This window comes from Mustela putorius, unplaced genomic scaffold, assembly GCF_011764305.1.
Source record: "Mustela putorius furo isolate JIRA1106 unplaced genomic scaffold, ASM1176430v1.1 tig00000228_pilon_pilon_pilon, whole genome shotgun sequence".
In the NCBI taxonomy this organism is placed as follows: domain Eukaryota; kingdom Metazoa; phylum Chordata; class Mammalia; order Carnivora; family Mustelidae; genus Mustela; species Mustela putorius.
This window is the reverse complement of record NW_025421322.1, coordinates 20,423,123-20,440,227: the sequence shown is the minus strand read 5'-3', so window position 1 is coordinate 20,440,227 and position 17,105 is coordinate 20,423,123. Positions and strand designations below refer to the sequence as shown.

Genomic DNA, 17,105 nt, shown 5'->3' with positions numbered 1-17,105 from the left:
TGTCAGATAAATAAATAAAATATTAAAAAAAAATAAAGAGCCAGGATTTCAACCCCCGTTCCCAGCCCTTGTCTTTCCCTATTTCTCTTCAGCCTGTCTTACTAGTGAGATTCCATGAATGAATGCATCTTCCAAGTTTAAACTGAGTGCAGAGTGATCTCCTGTTACGCAAAAGCTAACCAGTTACACACAGACTATTTTAAAATCGAGCTTTGATTTTACATTTTACATTAAAATGTAAAATTTACATTTTACATTAAAATGTAAAATTTACATTTTACAATTAAATTTACATTTTACATTAAAGCCTCGCGCTTAGCTGGGGTTTTGACGTCAGTGTCCATCCCGAGTAAGTTATTTTTCGGGAATATTCTCCCTTGTTCACTTTGGTAAATCAGACCCTGTTATGTGGCTGTGCTTCTCTTGTCAACTTTTCTCTGCTGTGTTCTTGCTGTGCTGGGCCAGCTCCTGGAATGTTCTCCGCTCAGAGGTCAGCACCCCTGCGGTTGATGCGCCCTGTGCCTCCCCAGCCTGCTCACCGCTGTTCTGCTTCCTGGGAGGCTGTGTGAGAAGACAGAGAATCTGGGGTTTTCCCCCGGTGTCTGGAGGTCGCTGAAAGCATTTCTTTTTCTTCTTCATGATTCCAGGTTAGTGTCTGAGAAAAGTTGGCCATCAAAATAGGACCAGCCTAAGCAGGTTTAAAGATAAAAATCAGTCATTCCATTCATAGTGCTTTCTTCAGGTTCCTGTTGCTTCCAACACGCCAGCCCAGTGAGGAATTTGCTAAATAAATGACCTCACAGGTAACTTAAGGTGGAGAGAAATTTGCAGTATGTACGGACCCAGGGTTGTTAGAGAGTATTATTGAGGATAGGATGGGCCGGTGGAGGTTTCTACCAGCGTGTTCTCCTTGCATCTCGGGGTCTGAACCTTTACCAAAAAAGCTCTGCTTGTGGGGCGCCTGGGTGGCTCCATGGGTTAAGCCTCTGCCTTTGGCTCAGGTCATGTCTCAGGGTCCTGGGATCGAGCCCCGCATCAGGCTCTCTGCTCAGTAGGGAGTCTGCTTCCCTCTCTCTCTCTGCCTGCCTCTCTGCCTACTTGTGATCTCTCCATCAAATAAATAAATAAAATCTTAAAAAAAAAAAAAAAAAAAGCAGCACTGCTCAGGCCTCATGCTGACTCACAATCGCATTTCTGAAAGTAGCTTTGTTGGCTTAAACTTCACCAGCATCGTGACCACATTGAAAATCCAAAGCCTAGGGCTCGCTGTCATATACTGAAAATCCAAAGCCTAATCTTTATTTAACAGTAATTTTAGGGGCGCCTGGGTGGCTCAGTCGGTTCAGCATCTGACTCTTGATTTCAGCTCAGGTCATGATCTCAGGGTGGTGAGATCGAGCCCACAATGGGCACAGTGCCTGCTTAAGATTCTCTCTCTCCTTCTGTGCTTCGCCCCCACCTTGTGCACAGGCTTTTTTCTCTCTCTCCCTCAAAATAGAGAAGAATCATTTTTAAATGACTAGTCGTTCACCCTACACGTTCGCAAGTTAGGTTTGTTTGTGGCAGCGTGAAGATTGAAGACCAACTGTCCCATTAACCACTTGCCAGATGTTCCCCGTGTCTTGCTGTGCATTTTACAAGTTGTTTATATGAAGAACTCTTCAGATTTTCTGCCGTGTTTTTGGAAAATGAACCCTTGATCAATATGCAGTTTTTTCTCTAGAGCTTGTATCTCATCGTTATTTTGCGTTTCCTCCCTCTCTTGAAAGGAATGGGTATCGAACACTCCTCAGAGATGTGCCATGTGGAGACTTTATTTCCATTATGTTCTGGATTGATGGGGCTTTGGTCTGATTTTTTGGTCTTATTTTTAGTCTTAAAGTTATTCTCTACGAAAGGAAGAGGTAAATAAAGGCACTTTTGAGGAGAGACAGGGACACCAGAAAGTTTGACTGTTACGGAAGACGAGTGCAGACCAAAGAGAAAGACCAGTTTCTAGCTGCCCTTTTTTTTTTTTTTTTTTTTTAATTATTTATTTGACAGAGAGAGACATAGAGAGAGGGAACACAAGCACGGGGAATGGGAGGGGGAGAAGCAGGCTTCCTACTGAGCAGGGAGCCTGATGGTGGGCTGGATCCCAGGACCCCAGGATCATGACCTGAGCCGAAGGCAGATGCTTAACGACTGAGCCATCCAGGCAGCCCAATTCTAGCTTTCTGTCAAAAGCAGAAAGAGGCAGCTTTGAGCAAAGCACATGCGCGCGTGTGTGTGTATGTGTCTGATCTGCACGAACATGTGTACATACATATCTCTTTGTAGGATTTATCTTAGACATTGCAGAAAGACCTTGATGCTCTTTTAGTCCTGGAGTGGATGTGGGAATATCGACTGTGAATTGCTTTCTTTTTATTTTAATTCAGAATACTTAGGGTCACAAACTACTAAACTATTTAGTATCTCTATGAAAGGACTAGCATAACACTCAGGGGCCCCCTTTCCTTTTTCCGCAAGAGGAAAGTCCAGTAGGTTTGTGTTCAAGAAGAAATGTACACTCCAAATCGCAGAAATGAGGACACAGCATCATGTTATATTGTTCAAGCCGAGGAAGACTCGGCGGGAAGACACCCAGAGCTGTCCTTTATTCCAGTATGATGGAAAAGAGATTTGTGAGTTGACTGAAACTTTTTAGAATTGTTTAAATCATAAAAATGATAAATTAGCCAAGAAGCCAACAATTGACGTCATCTTATGTTTGCATAAATTTTGACTAAAATAATACAAATGTCATCAAGATGCATCATTCTCCCCCTATCAGGCCATCTCTATATAATTTATAAAGTTAGAAAAAGTAGCTCAGATGGACAGTTTATTTCTTTAAATTATCAGCGCAAGTATTTTCTTGTATTCTTCTTGAAATGACCTCTTCATTTATGTCCTATATTCTCATTTCTTCGAAGGCAAAGGATCTCTTTGTACTAAGAGCACCCTGAAGGTACAGATTCAAAGGCATGTTTTCTTTTGGCTTTTTGCCTCACTGGGAAGACTTTCTACTTCCAGGGGCCCCATTCTAATGCTCTTCATGAATGGAGAAGTCTGCAAACATTGGGCTGTACGGAGTCTCCCTGAGGGACTGGGTGACGGGCGCAGTGCTTCCTAGGGGCTTTCTCCCTGCTGTCCCGGTGGGGACAGCATGGGGACTGAGAGGGCAGCCGCCTGCAAAGCCAAAGGGAAGTTACGGAGAGAGATACATGGCTTGTGCTTTTGGGAGCTGCCAGGATAAATGAGCCCAGGCTTGGAGAATGTTCCAGAATTATCAGACCACTCCTTGTCCCCCAAAGGTTTGGTTGGGCACACATGGGTTCTTTTTTTTATTAATTCCTTCGTTCAGTGGTTCAGTGTTCCAGAGTTCCAAAGAGTGGTTCACAGAGTTTCTTCTGATGCTTGGGGAGCCCGGCAAGCAGGCACCTTTCTCTCTTAAACGACCATCTTGTGGACCATTCTCTGAGAGGTGGGGAGTCAGAGCTGTGGGGACTCACCCATCCCTAGTGTCCTCAGTGTATCACAACATCCCCGGTAGCTTTACTCCACCTGTTCCAGGCTTTTCTGGTTGTTGGGGGCATTTTTGAGGTGGTGGAGGGAGGTTAGACAAACATTTATTTATTTATTCATTCATTCATTTATTTTTTGAGTGCAGAAGAGAGTCCCTCAGCCAGTTTCTAATCAGCTTCGTGTCTCCTTCAGATCCTTACTTAAAAGACTCTCTTTCAAATCCCATGTGGCCTCTCTCCCTGCATCCCGTCAGAATGTTCTTTTTTTGTGCGTTCAGCCAGATCACGGCGTTCATCTGTTGAAAACCTGTCAGTGGCTTCTCATCTGGGAGATGTGCTTCCTGCCCCTCAGGCCTCTCTCCTTACCCTACTGCTTGCTCAGCTCACTGTCCCTGTAGACTCGCTTCCAAGGTTTCCAGCCTCCTGGCTCCCTCCTGGACCATTCTCCCCAGGACATCTACATCTACAGCACCCTTCGGGCTTGCCTTGCACCTCAGTCACCCAGAAGCATTCCCTGATGACCCCGTCGCAAAGTGTCTGCAGCCCCTGTGGCCACCACCCGGCCTTATTTTTCCTAATTACCATTTGCTTATTTGTCTTTCCCCCTGGAATAAAGGAGGGCGCCATGAACGGAGGGTAGTTCTCTGTTTTGTTAATTAATCTCTCCTTAGCACCTGGAACAGTGCCTGGCACGTCGGAGGAGCTCGGGAAGTATTTATTGCAAGGTGGTTTTTTGGTTTTGTTTTCCATTTCTCAATTACATACTCTCTGAAAATTACCATAGGAGGGGGAGCCAGAGAAGGCAGATCCCGTAAACAAAGGAAGGCAAGATAGATAAATTCAGGGTATAGAGGACCAGGCAGGATACGTAATCATGACTAAAAAAAAATACCTCTAACTTAAATATTATTGTTAGGTCTAAAAACAAGAATACATCTCTTTCTGTAGCCCTTTGCAATAAAGACACCCATATATGAAATCATTTGATTTCCCCTAACAGGCCCTATTAAAATGGTATTACTTTATTTTTTAATTTTTAAAAAAAGATTATTTATTTGACAGAGAGAGAGAGATCACAAGTAGGCAGAGAAGCAGGCAGAAAGGGAGGGGTAAGCAGGCTCCCCGCTGAGCAGAGAGCCTGATGTGGGGCTCGATCCCAGGGCCCTTGGGATCATGACCCGAGCCGAAGGCAGAGGCTTCACCCACTGAGCCATCCAGGCGCCCCTACTTTTTTTTTTTTTTTTACATGCATATAATGTTGACCTTGTTTGAAGTAGGACAGCATCTAGTCCTACTTTTGAGGGCAAGAGAGGGTATTGTAATCACTGGTAGACATTTAGAACATGCAGGTGAAATGGGGGTTACCGTGACTGAGTTTTGCATGTTGATATTTGCAGTTTTCTGATTTTTTTAATTATAATATTGAAGGTGGATATTCATGACTCCTTCTCCCCTGCCTTGCGTGGTGTTAACTTATGTGGGAGAAAAGAAAAGACAGGCCTTATTAGCTTCCTTCAAGGTAACTCCAAATCTTGGGTGATGGGAGGTGTCTTAAAGTAAGACTATTTTATATGGCCTTGATGAAGTGTCGAGAACACTTAAGTCAAAAGCAGGAGACTGGTTCTGGCTGGGGAGCACATTTAAATTTGTTGTTTTTTTTTTTTTCCCCTCATGAAAACATCATTAATTTTTGAATAATGGAGTGGGGGGTAGGCAGAAAACTAAAATGACCGGCGAGATTTCCAGGCGCTGGCACCCACACATCTTATCCTAGCTGTCTGGTCGAATGTTAGTGTGGGTGTCACCCTGAAGAGACGAGTGCTGATGTAATTAAGGCCCTAAGTAGTCGGCCTCATAGGAAGGTAGGAAATTATCTTAAGTGGATCTGATCTAATCAGATGAGCCTTTAAAAAGGGGCTGGACGTTGACTTATGATAAGATGCCAGCCGTGAGAGGGATTCTTCCTGAGGGAGCTTCTCCATCGCTGGCTTTGAGCATTGGGGGGTATGAGGTGTGAGGGATTGTGGCAAGACATGCTTGTGGCCCAGGAGTGGCTCCAGACCGGTGTCCGGCAAAGAGATGTGGACCTCAGTCCTACAACCACCAGGAACTGGATTCCACCACAGCCTTCTGTGTCGGAAAAAGACCCCAGGCTTCAGATCAGAGAGGAGGTCTGACACTTTGTGAGACCTGCCCCCCTACCCCCCTACACCCGGCCCTGAGCAGAGAGAAACCAGTCATTTGGGGCTGGGACTTCTGACCTACAGAACCGCGCATTAATGAATGGGTGTTATTTTAAGCCGCTGTGTTGATAGTAATTTATTATAACAGCAATAGAAAACTAATATAGAGGGAGATCTCATCCATATAAATCTTGGTGTGCGGGGGGGGGGGGGGGGGGAACCCTGGGACTTTTAGAAGCAAAATGCAGTTTGCTTTCTGAAGGAAAGTACTTCTCCCAGATAGCTAGCCCGCGCAGCTGGGCCGGTGGGACCAAGCTCATGTCGATTCCCTTGTTCCTGGTGGAATGAATAGATAAAAACACTCTTGTAATTAGTAGATCAGCTGTTTATAAATTAATGGGTAGCTCCAAAGTACTAGAGAAGACCTAAAATAGTTTCTGCCAAGTGTTTTATCCAATCTTGGAGTAGCTTTATGCATGCATTATAATTCAGCAGTTTTTTCTTCATAGACAGTACAGGATTTGTTCCGGACCCCCCTCTGTCTGAATCCTGTAGTTTCTGGATGAGTAGGAATAGAATGGATTGTGTTGAAGGAAAAAAATCAGTAAATAAAGCACCGCAGCTTCCCAGTGTTGCTGGTTTCGCATAGAGAGAGCCTCTGACGACCATCGTGAGGTTTACAGGTGTGTTGCCACAAGGCACATGAGGCCCCTTTCCTAAGACTTGGGCAAAGCTTCTTTGCACAAGATGGTGTGTCTCTGCAGGCAGAAACCTCATGCTGGGAGTCCCTCTGAACCGAAGCCGCGGCCGCGACCGTGGGCTGGCTTTTCATGAATGACAGCGTGGTCACAGGAAGGCAGACAGCTGCTCCCTGAGACGCCGCACGGGGCTGCCCTCCCAGCAGGAGTGTGTGTGTGTGTGTCCTGCCGGCTGGGGACTGTGGTTTGGCCTTTTTGTTTACAAGAGAGAGGACAGCAGCCTCTGTCCTCCAGCGGCTGTAAAAACAGGGTTGGAAAACCAGAGCGAAGTTTCCAGTCAAGAACTTAACTACCCTGGAAAAAAACCTGCCCGCACCAACAAAGCTTTCTTAATGCAAGGCCATCTGCGTTCGCACACAGCAGCCCTCTGGGTTAGAACCCAGGTGACAGGAAAAACGTCACGAGAGTGGCTGTGTGTTAGCAACCTTTCCGAGTGGGATTTCCATATATTAAGTTGGCAGAGGGCCTAGTGGTGAGAAACCGGAAACTGACTGAAATGTGGTTTGTAGGGTTTGTGATGAAGATTTTTGCAGTGGGATTAATTATGCACGCTGGTTAAAGGAGCCCCATCTCTGAAGGTCTCCCCAGAGTGAAGTAGGTGCTGGGTATCTGTCTGGCTTAGTATGACTTGAAACTTAGGGGGGTTGGGGAGGAAGGGGAGGGGTTCATCGTGTCTTGGGAACCAGGCTTCGGTTCTCTGGGGAGGACTGGTGAAAATATACCATGATCTCCGCTGTCTTGGAGCTTGGGCTCTCCTGGGGGAGATAGAAAATACCAATTATTTTAAATTGGAATTTAGATATAATAATTGCGCAGCGTAACCTTATCATGAGAAATTTTGCTGTGAGATGGAAGAAACTCACAGAATGTAGTGATACGGGGTGGTGGGGTGAGCATGGTGGGGGAGCACGGTGACAGTGAGACACAGCCATCAGAGAAGGCCTCTTTAAGGAGGTGGCATTTAAGCAGAGACAGGAATTCAGGATGAATCAGCGCGTGAAGAGTTAGGGAAGAACCCTCCAGATGGGGGGGCGGGAAACAGTCAGAGCCTGACTGGGGAAGAAGTCTGGTATAGTCAGAGAACTCCAAAGAGGCCAGTGTGGCTGGAACAGTGATCGATCCCTCGGAGGATGTCACCAGATGGGGATAGAGAGGTTAAGTTGGGTCTCCTCGGCACATGGTCTTCAGAGTTTTACTTTAGTGTCAGAGTGCTGGGGAGCCATTGAAGGTTATACAGTAGGGGAGTGCCCTGCTCTACTGTGCATGTCAAACCTATCTGCCTACTTTTATGAAGAAGGGACCATAGATGGGAAACAGAGGCAAGAAGCAAGGTGACAGTGGAGGCAGATGAGGATGGATTGGACCAGTCCTTTGACAGAAAGCTCAGCAGGACTTGGTGATGGACTGCTGTGGGAGGTGGGAAGTGGGGGAATGAATAGGGGTGGGGGGTGGGCCAAGATGATGATGCCCAGGCCGCTTTTTTCCCTTTCACTTTCCTCCTGTCCTATCTATTATCATCTCAGGAAAAATAAGAATGGGCTTATGAGATCATTGCTTTGATCAGTCAGTGCCAGAACCCAGTGATCCAGAATTCTGTGCAGAGCTTCTTAAGGCCCCTGGACATAGATGGAGAGTGCCGACCCCCTGTGAATTCATGCCATAGCCACGCCGTCTAGACAGGCAACCCCAGTCAGCACCGCGGGGCTCTCCTCATTCAGCTTTGCTACCTTCTCCATCACATCTACAACCTTCCCATTCAAGACTCTGGTCCCAGTGCATACCTGAAAACACTTGCAGTAACTCGTGGGACTCTGGGGGAAATGGTGGGAGGCAGACGTGTAATGAAACAATTTAGTTAAGTGGGAATTTATTTTTCTAGCTTTTGTATGTCACTCACTAAAGGTGTACAGCGGTCCAAATAAAGGTTGTTTTGTATGTATGTTTCCCCATGGCACTGTGTTTTATTACAGAGCTTTGGAAAGATGAAAAGAGTCACTTTACTCATTCAAAGGTAGAAATTAGGGGTGGAAATTTGGAACATTTTGTTGTGGAGATGATGCATTTACTGTTAACTACGTGTTGCCTGGTCTAGTTATTAAACTGTGGAGGGGCGCTGTCTTTGTCATGTTTTTGTGTTACTCCCTTTTCCATAGTCTGCCATAATACTGTGGTGTCTTCTCTTGTCTAGAGTACATTTCTCTCTCTTGTCTTTCCTTTTTTTTTTTTTTTTTTTTTTTTAAAGAGAGAGAGCATGTGCGTGCGTGGGGAGAGGGGACTGGGGGAGGAACAGAGTGGGAGAGAGAATCTTAAGCAGGCTCCGTGCTCAGCACGAGCCTGATTGGAACTCAGTCTCACAGCCTTGAGATCATGACCTGAGCCGAAAGCAGTTAAGAATCGGACGCTTAACTCTCCGAGCCACCCACGCACCCCCATTATTTTTCTCTTTTGGTATTTTTTAGGCATCAGAACTTCACCTACCTGCTTCACTGTGACTGCCCCCCCCCCATTATCATAAAAATATGCCCTTGGAATCAGGAATGAAGGGGACTGGAGACTAAGTGATCCCATTTATTTGTTTGGATTTTGTTTTTTAATTTTTTAATTTTTTCAGTGTTCCAGGATTCACTGATTATGCACCACACCCAGTGCCCATTTGGTTTTTAACCCATCCTAGTCTTCTCTCCCTCTTAGGACCGGGACCTGGGGGACTTAGCCTGAGATGGTGAGGAAAGCATGTCTCTTGAGTCCACACTGAGCTTTGCCGGTTACCAGCAGTGGGACCTGAGCTTAAATCACCCCAGAGCTCTGCTCTGTTTCCTCCTGTGGAACGCAGCAATGACGCCTGTCCTGCCTCTATCGCAGGTTTGGGGTGAACACGAAGTGGGAGGGGAAGGTCAAACATGGGGTTGGCTTGGTTGGCTGTATAGGCTGTGTTAATGACACCCGTGGTGGTTGCTGTCCTTTTCCACTAGCTGGGGGACTCTTCGACGTACTGCAAACCAGACCGAGCCTTCTCAGAGTCTCTTTCTTCCAGGGGTAATCACCACTTTCCAACAAGCCGAACACTTTCCAAAGGGCGAAAACAAAGTGGGAGTGAATGCAGCTGTAGCACAGTGGAAGGAAGATAAACCTTTCTGGACTGTAGGACCAGTGGGACCAACTGTTGGACCAGTGACTGTGGGAAGGTTCAGTTAATTGTTTATGTATCTTAGTCCTCCCGAGGAGATCTCTCCCCACCCCATCCTACCACAGCCTCATATAGAAATGTCACTCAGGCTGGTGTGCTCCCCCCCCTAAAATAGTTTAGACAAATTGTGATTTTTTTTTTTTTTTAGGGAGAGCATTTCAGATAAGAAGTACTTTTTTTTTTTTTTAAAGATTTTATTTATATATTTGACAGACAGAGATCACAAGTAGGCAGAGAGGCAGGCAGAGAGAGAGAGAGGGAGGAAGCAGGCTCCCTGCTGAGCAGAGAGCTCGATGAGGGGCTCGATCCCAGGACCCTGGGATTATGACCGGAGCTGAAGACAGAGGCTTTAACCCACTGAGCCACCCAGGCACCCCCAGATAAGGAGTACTTTTACGGAGTTGAATGTGACCTCGAGATTCTTTTATGTCTCCTAGCATTTGCATTAAAATTCCAGAGGAGTGATCTGCTAGCTGAGGAAGCTGACACGGAGGGGATGGAGCAAGTCATTAGCTCATTATTCAGTTTTTATTTTGTAACCACTTGGAATAAGTCTCTGTGCAAAATCGGAGTGTAATGATGTGGTTTTAGTTCGGGCCAGATGTGGTTGTTCAGATATCAGTAAGCGAAGGGGGGTTGCCAGACGTTCGTGTTCCGCTGGGCTTCCTGTGTTGTTGCTGTTGTTGACTCAATCGGACAGCACGGCCCTTGACGCGAGGGATAATATTTCCATTTATTCCATTGCCCCTATACCTTTCATCAGCAAAGAGGCGCCCACACGGCGTGGGACCAACTGGACGTTGCCTCGTTTGCTCTTTCGTTAGGTGCCTGGGTTGTGCCTGGTTCATCTTCAGGAGCTGTCAGTGGGGAAAGAAAACTTAGTGGCTAACTTCAGATTTGGGGGTTTTCTTTTGTATCCTTTACTGTATACCTACCAGGCCATGGATCTTGGATATTGACTACAGAGCTGTTGACATGGATCTCATACCCTCTCTCACCTCATCATTCATATGATCAAGGCCAGGCCGTGATGGAGAACCCAAAAACCCAGCTGAGGGACTAATGGGCACTTCATTTCATGCAAGGATTTCTCTATTTCTTCTACCACCTGTGCTCCTTGCCCCTTTTATATGTGTTATTTGTATTAGGTCCACAGATTTAAAATGGCTTGTGGGCCACTGTGAGCCCCACATCATTTTTGCCTCTCAAAGTTATCATCTCATTCTAACGTCATCCTAACATCAGGCAATTTCTCTTCCTGCAAGTGCTTTCTCTTACTACTTTGCCGTACTGTGTCATATCCCTAATGAATAGGCAGGCATTGGATGTGTGAAAAATCTCAGGATGAAGGGTTCTTATAAACCTTAATGCACTGTGTAACAATGTGTTACCTGAGAGATCAGTTCTGAAAGGTACCGCTCACTCTATCCAGGGATAACACTAGATAACACTAGAACCGTAATATCAAAGGCCACTCCCCACAGGGTCATGCCTGGGATACCAGTTCCCTGACATCTTTTTTGCTAGGAGTCCTCAGCGCATCCAAGAAAGTCCCTATCCCTCTCCCCCACATCAGCCACCTCTCCGCCACCAGCCCTTCTGCTCCTACTGTGCTATTTCAGGATTAAGTCTGCCATTTGAGTTGTTAAATGTATACTGATCAAAGCCCTCACTGAAGCATAAACCTTATGCAATGCTGTGCATGTATGCACCTATGTAATTACCACCAGCTTCAAGATCTAGAACATTCCCAGCACACGGTAACAGCCCCCATGCATTCTGTTGATACTATCTTTTGCATGATTTTTAGATTTCATAGAAATGGAACCATGCCACATGGACTCTTTTCGCTCTAACCTTTGTAGTTTGGCGTCATGTCTATGAGATTCACCCATGAGGCTGTGTTTATCCCGGTTTGTTCTTTGCTCCTGCTGTATTCCATTGTACGAATATGCATGTTTACCCATTACTATTAGGGGTGAACATACCTCTTGTTTCCAGTTTGGGGCTCCATATGACTGTAGCTTCTGTAAACATTATTATATATTATCTTTTGACAGAAATACTTTTCCCCCACCATTGGCTGTCTAGCCATAAGTGAAATCGCTAAGTAGGAGGTCTTTCATATGAGAATTTCAGGAGAGAAATGCAATTTGATATTGAGAGTTATGTTTCATAGTAAACTTGGCGCGATCTATTTTTCCATGAGTTGGGAAATCGCTCTCATAGAGTTCTGAATGCCTTTGGCTTGATCCTTTGGAGAAACCATTTCTCCATTTTGAACTCGATGCCGGGTCTGTTCACGATCTGTCTTAGGCACTTCTTTGAGCTCACGTTACTCTTTTCTCTGTTACCTTCCTTTCCTTTCCAGGACTCAGAGTCTTTTTGAAAGAAATAATAACATATGGCGCCAGGGTCAACCCTGCCAGAGTCTTTCGTGTAAAATTACTCCCGGGTTGACATTGAATTGCAGAGGACAAGTTTGCCGAATTATATGAAGCAAAACGAAAACTAAAGCAAAGAGGTTAATTTTTCAAATGGGTTTATTTGGGCAACAAGCATTTATGGAGCATTGTATGAAGCCATCACTCTGTCAAGTACCAGAAAATACAGCCATTATTTGTAAGGAGCTGGCAGCTTGGTAGTGGGAGGTGAGGGGGTGTGCAGAAAACAAAACCAGTGTTCTTAATGTCCTTTACGTATTGCTCTGCCCATGAGAGGGGAGGGTGGCAGTGTGAGAGCAGCATCTGCATCAGCCTGGGGACTCCGGGAAGGCTTCCTGGAGGAGGAGATTTTGAAGGAAGAGAAGAATTCGAGTATTCTGGGAGACAGGGTGGGGACGAGAAAGTTGTACTCCAGGCCAAGGGTCCAAACAGCATATATAAAGGAATGGAGGCATGAAACAGTATTAGCCATCTGGCAGCCATTTTTAAAAACAGTTTTCATTCCCTTGATGGTGTTACTGCTGTATACATTTCTGAAATACCTCTTTTGGAATGGTTTTCAGAGCTGATTTTCAAACCACACCAGAAAATCATTGTTGATACTTTATAGCTTTAACCCAAATGGTCTGCCCCAGCTGGATGTCCACCAGAGTTGTCTCCTAAACACTCTCGGCTCATTCCAAAGAAATATAATCTGTCTTCAGAAGGTTTTAAGACTTAACCACTATTAAGAACATTCAAAAGCTTGCGTGTCTCAGGACTCAGGAATCAATTCCAAAACGTCACTTGTGTGCAAAAAGCACTTATCATTAGAACAGGTCTATAACCTCCACAGGTTCAGGTTCAGGTTCAGGTTCCCAAAGACTCGGCTTTCAACCAAGTTTCTATTTGAGAGTTTTTCCTTAGTCAAAATTGGATCATTTTATATGGCGAGAGATGTTGGATGTGCCTTATTGTAAGCCCAAGTGCCTTTTGAAGAGGAACTTTATTCTTGTTACATTTTAACAAGCCTTAAACATGGTGAAACTGGCTTGGAACCCATAGAAACAAGGGTCCTCTGGGAGTCAACAATGAGGAGCAAAAGCAGACTTTTGCTTTACAAAAGCAAAAACAGGTGATGGTCATTGGTGGTATCAGCCCGATTTCGGCCAGCAGGTAGATCCGTGAGGCCATGGAGCGGCAGGGGAAGGCTGAGGTAGTGTAATAGAGCAGAGGAGAGCGCCCAGGAGCCTGGTGAGTCCTGGAAGCTGGCCCAGCTCAGCAGCCATCCGTTAAATGTCTTGCCTCTAGCCATATATTTTGAGTCGACCTTTTCTTAGTTCATTGGCTCCTAGGACATGTAAACAAAAATAAACCAAAAGCCTTCCTACTGTCACTGTAGGTCTTATCTGTTATTTTTCCATGTTTTTAATCAGTCTGAGTTATTTTTGAAGATGGGGATTGTTTTCTGACCACGTGAGGTGAAAGGGGATGGGAAGAATGATAAACTTTTCACCGTATGTAAAGACTTGATTCAGTGAGAGGCTAAACACTGGGGCCACTCTGCCCCGGTCTCCAAGCTTCTGTGGAGTCCCGCTTGTCACATGTTTGTTTCCACTAATTCAAAAGTTGACTCGAGTTGTTATCTTTAACTTGGCTTGAACAGAAGCACATATACACCATGTACTTCCAAGTAATTAGGTTCCCAGACCAGTGTTTGCTAGCATCTTTCTTTCAGCTGTATTTGCAGACTTCTTCTGTAAGGTGTCAAGGCCGCATACTAAACTAGCATTACAACTGTTAATTTGCAAATAGCCAACAACACATTTGGGGATGGCGATCCTGAAGGCTGCCAGAGTTTTCCTCCATTCTTCACGCACGTTGCACATCTCACGCGGTGTTGGTTCTAGAATGACCCCGAGGATGAACCAATGCATCTGAGCCAAGACAGTTTTCAGTAGAGCAGATGTAGTGGAAGGGGGAGGGGGGGAGTCACCGGCGATCTTTACTCACCTGCCATTTCGTCTCTTGTCCTTGTATCCCATGTGGCCGTCACTCATTGTTTCATGAGACTGTCCACACCCCATCAAGGAGGAGCAGCAACACTTAATTTCTTTCTTTTCTTTTTTTTTTTTTTAAAGATTTTTTTAATTTATTTGACAGGCAGAGATTACAAGTAGGCTGAGAGGCAGGCAGAGAGAGAGAAGGAGGAATCAGGCTCCCCGCCGAGCAGAGAGCCCGACGCGGGGCTCGATCCCAGGACCCTGGGATCATGACCTGAGCCGAAGGCAGAGGCTTTAACCCACTGAGCCACCCAGGCGCCCCAACACTTAATTTCTTATAAAAGTGAAATGTTTCCAGTGGTTCTGCAGGTTCTCCTACCACATCCCCCCCGCCCTGCCCCATAGGTTGTGTCTGAAAATGTCGTTAAGTCCCATGGCAACGTCAAACCAGGTCTTTTCTTGGTTTTCGAGATCTTTCTTTGGCATTCGGTGAAATGTATGAAAACAAGTGGAGCAAAGTTATTGGTATTCGACTTCACATTTGCCACCGTGATACGTGTGCGCGTGTGTGTCGTGTGAACACATACCTTCTTTCTCACCTGGATTAGAAAGAAAGTGCTTGGAGTATAATGACGTTGTTCCCTGACAGCTTTTCACCGCTTCCTGCCATCTGAATGAGATTGGTTTCATTCTCTCTCCCAGACATTGACCTTTCCTAGGTCTACCTGTTGGTTTCTCATTTTATTTGTGTCCAGCACCCCTGCCACAAATTTGCTTTTCAAGTAGAAAACAGTAAATATTCCTCTCCAGTGTTCTGTTGCTCTGCAGAAGAAATGGGCAGAGGCTGTAAAATATTGTGGACCACACGATGGATTTCTCTGCTGCTCTCCAGAAATCCAGGAGCCGCTTCTAGTGCCAAAGTTGATTTAATGTTTGTGTTGCTCAGCTTGTCACGTGTTATGAAGGGTCCTCTGGGTGATCCTGAACATGTTGGCGGAGACCTCAAGAATGTCTTTTTTATCAAAAAAATCGAGATGGGGTAGCATTCGCAGAAAGACCCGACCCAGATGATCATCAGGCATCTGGGATTTACATGCCTGTTCCTTCAGTGGGTTTTTGGGGGGCAGAGGAGGAATGCTGAGCAGTCTTTAGCTTTTCATCACTGATACTAATTTCAGTGGCTTTACTTCCTTGCAGTTAAATCATTAACAATCGTGAAGAGTCTATAAACTTTAGATTTAATCTTCACGAAAAAGTGAAACTCAAAGAGTAAAAGCCTTTGACTATAGACTGTTTCTCTATTTTATCCTTAAAACTGCCTTTCCCCCTTCAGGTTTTGGTAGTCCCCTTGGTACTTCCAAGAAGTGTGTGCCACAGAATGATTCGGATCTGGGAACGTGTGTCAGCAACTGTTTTGTGACTTTTAGCTCCAGCTGTGTTTTGTGGCTTGGCTGGATTTTATCCCGTAATTTCCACTCCACGAATCTGCCCATTACTCAGCCTCCGGGGGAAGGGGGGGGAATGGAGTAGTATTGGGGACGGGGATGCAAGCGAGACATTTTTCCTTTGACTTTCTATAGCAAGTGAAGCAATTTGGTTGGAAATTAGCGAGGTGGTTCCAGGCCACTCCCTTTCTAAACAAGACAGATGAAGGTCATTTTGCTCTTTCTGGGAGCTGAAGACAAACCTGCATGGGGTAAGGACACCTGGGGGCAGGGACTGGGGCCGGGAGAGGACATCACAGTGTTCGAAGACCTCTGTATGAAGGACCACACTCAAGGTCCCTTGCCTTTCCTAGAATCCTGTGAGGTAATTCTTAGTGCCTTTATTGAAAAACGAAGATAAGCCGTGGTGACTCTGTCTAGAAGTAGCAGAAAGTGGCCGAATGAGAACGCTTGTTTTTCAAGTAGAATCCACTATGGGCATGCCCTCTCGTATGTGTTCTCAGTTCATTTAAATCAGATTTGCAAGGAATTTGGGCTCCATCTCTTCCAAGTGGATAACCACCGTGTCATGACGCAAGCATCCAGATCACCAAGAACGTCAACTAAACCAATTTCTCAAGTGTGGTTGTGGACTGCTCACCCGGAAATCCAGGGTCGGGGTGGGAGTGGGGGTGGCTGGAGCGCCTTGAAAATGCTGATTCCTGGGCCCTGCCTCAGACCAGTTAGATCAGATGTTGTGGGAGTGGAGGCCAGGCATAGGCACTCGGGGAGAGTCGCTTGTGTACTGCAATGTGGGAGCCGTGCGATGCAGTCATTTTTTACAGAGTTCTCCCCTCCCCACCCCCGACAAAGGCCTTGGGGTTAAGGATGGCTCCCTGAGGATGTCTGCAAGCTGCCAGGATGTGAATTCTGCCTGAAGAGCATCTGTTTTTATCTCCTGCTTTTACATAGAAGGAAGCTGTGGTTTACAGGGTTTCAGTAACTTGTTAAACTTCTCATGGCTTCTTTGTGGTAGAGCGGGGACTAGAACCAGTGTTCCTTCCTTCCTCCCTCAAACCCTCTGCCTCCAGCCTTTTAAAAGAAAAATCAGCTTATCAAGGAGACTTGGATCCATTTCAGTCTTGTCGCTGACCCTACACTCCACAGAAAAGATGAGCCCTGTGAGAACCACCGTTCTGATTCACACTCATTTGAATGTTGAAAAAAAAAACACCAACTGCATTTCTTCAGAGTTCTCTGTAGGAGGTGGAAGGATTCGATAAGCTGGCTGAAAGGGGTTCCAGCTGGGCCAGGCGTGTGCCCGAGGGCACATGCACACACACTCACACACAACCCTGCAGCTGGGTCTGGCACATGTGCATCATTTCTGCAAGATGTTCGTGAGTTTTTCAGTATTTAGAGATGATTTCTTTTCTTTTCTTTCTTTCTTTTTTTTTTTTTTTAAAGATTTTGTTTATTTATTTGACAGACAGAGATCACAAGTAGAGAGGCAGGCAGAGAGAGAGAGAGAGAGAGAGAGAGAGAAGGAAGCAGGCTCCCTGCCGAGCAGAGAGCCCGA

At 45.7% G+C, this 17,105-nt stretch overlaps 1 protein-coding gene across 1 annotated transcript in view; it reads left to right on the top strand.

The window, feature by feature from the left end:
• The window catches only part of EXT1 (exostosin glycosyltransferase 1), a 281,698-nt gene that overhangs the window by 119,235 nt on the left and 145,358 nt on the right, over positions 1–17,105 (top strand). The window lies entirely within an intron of this gene.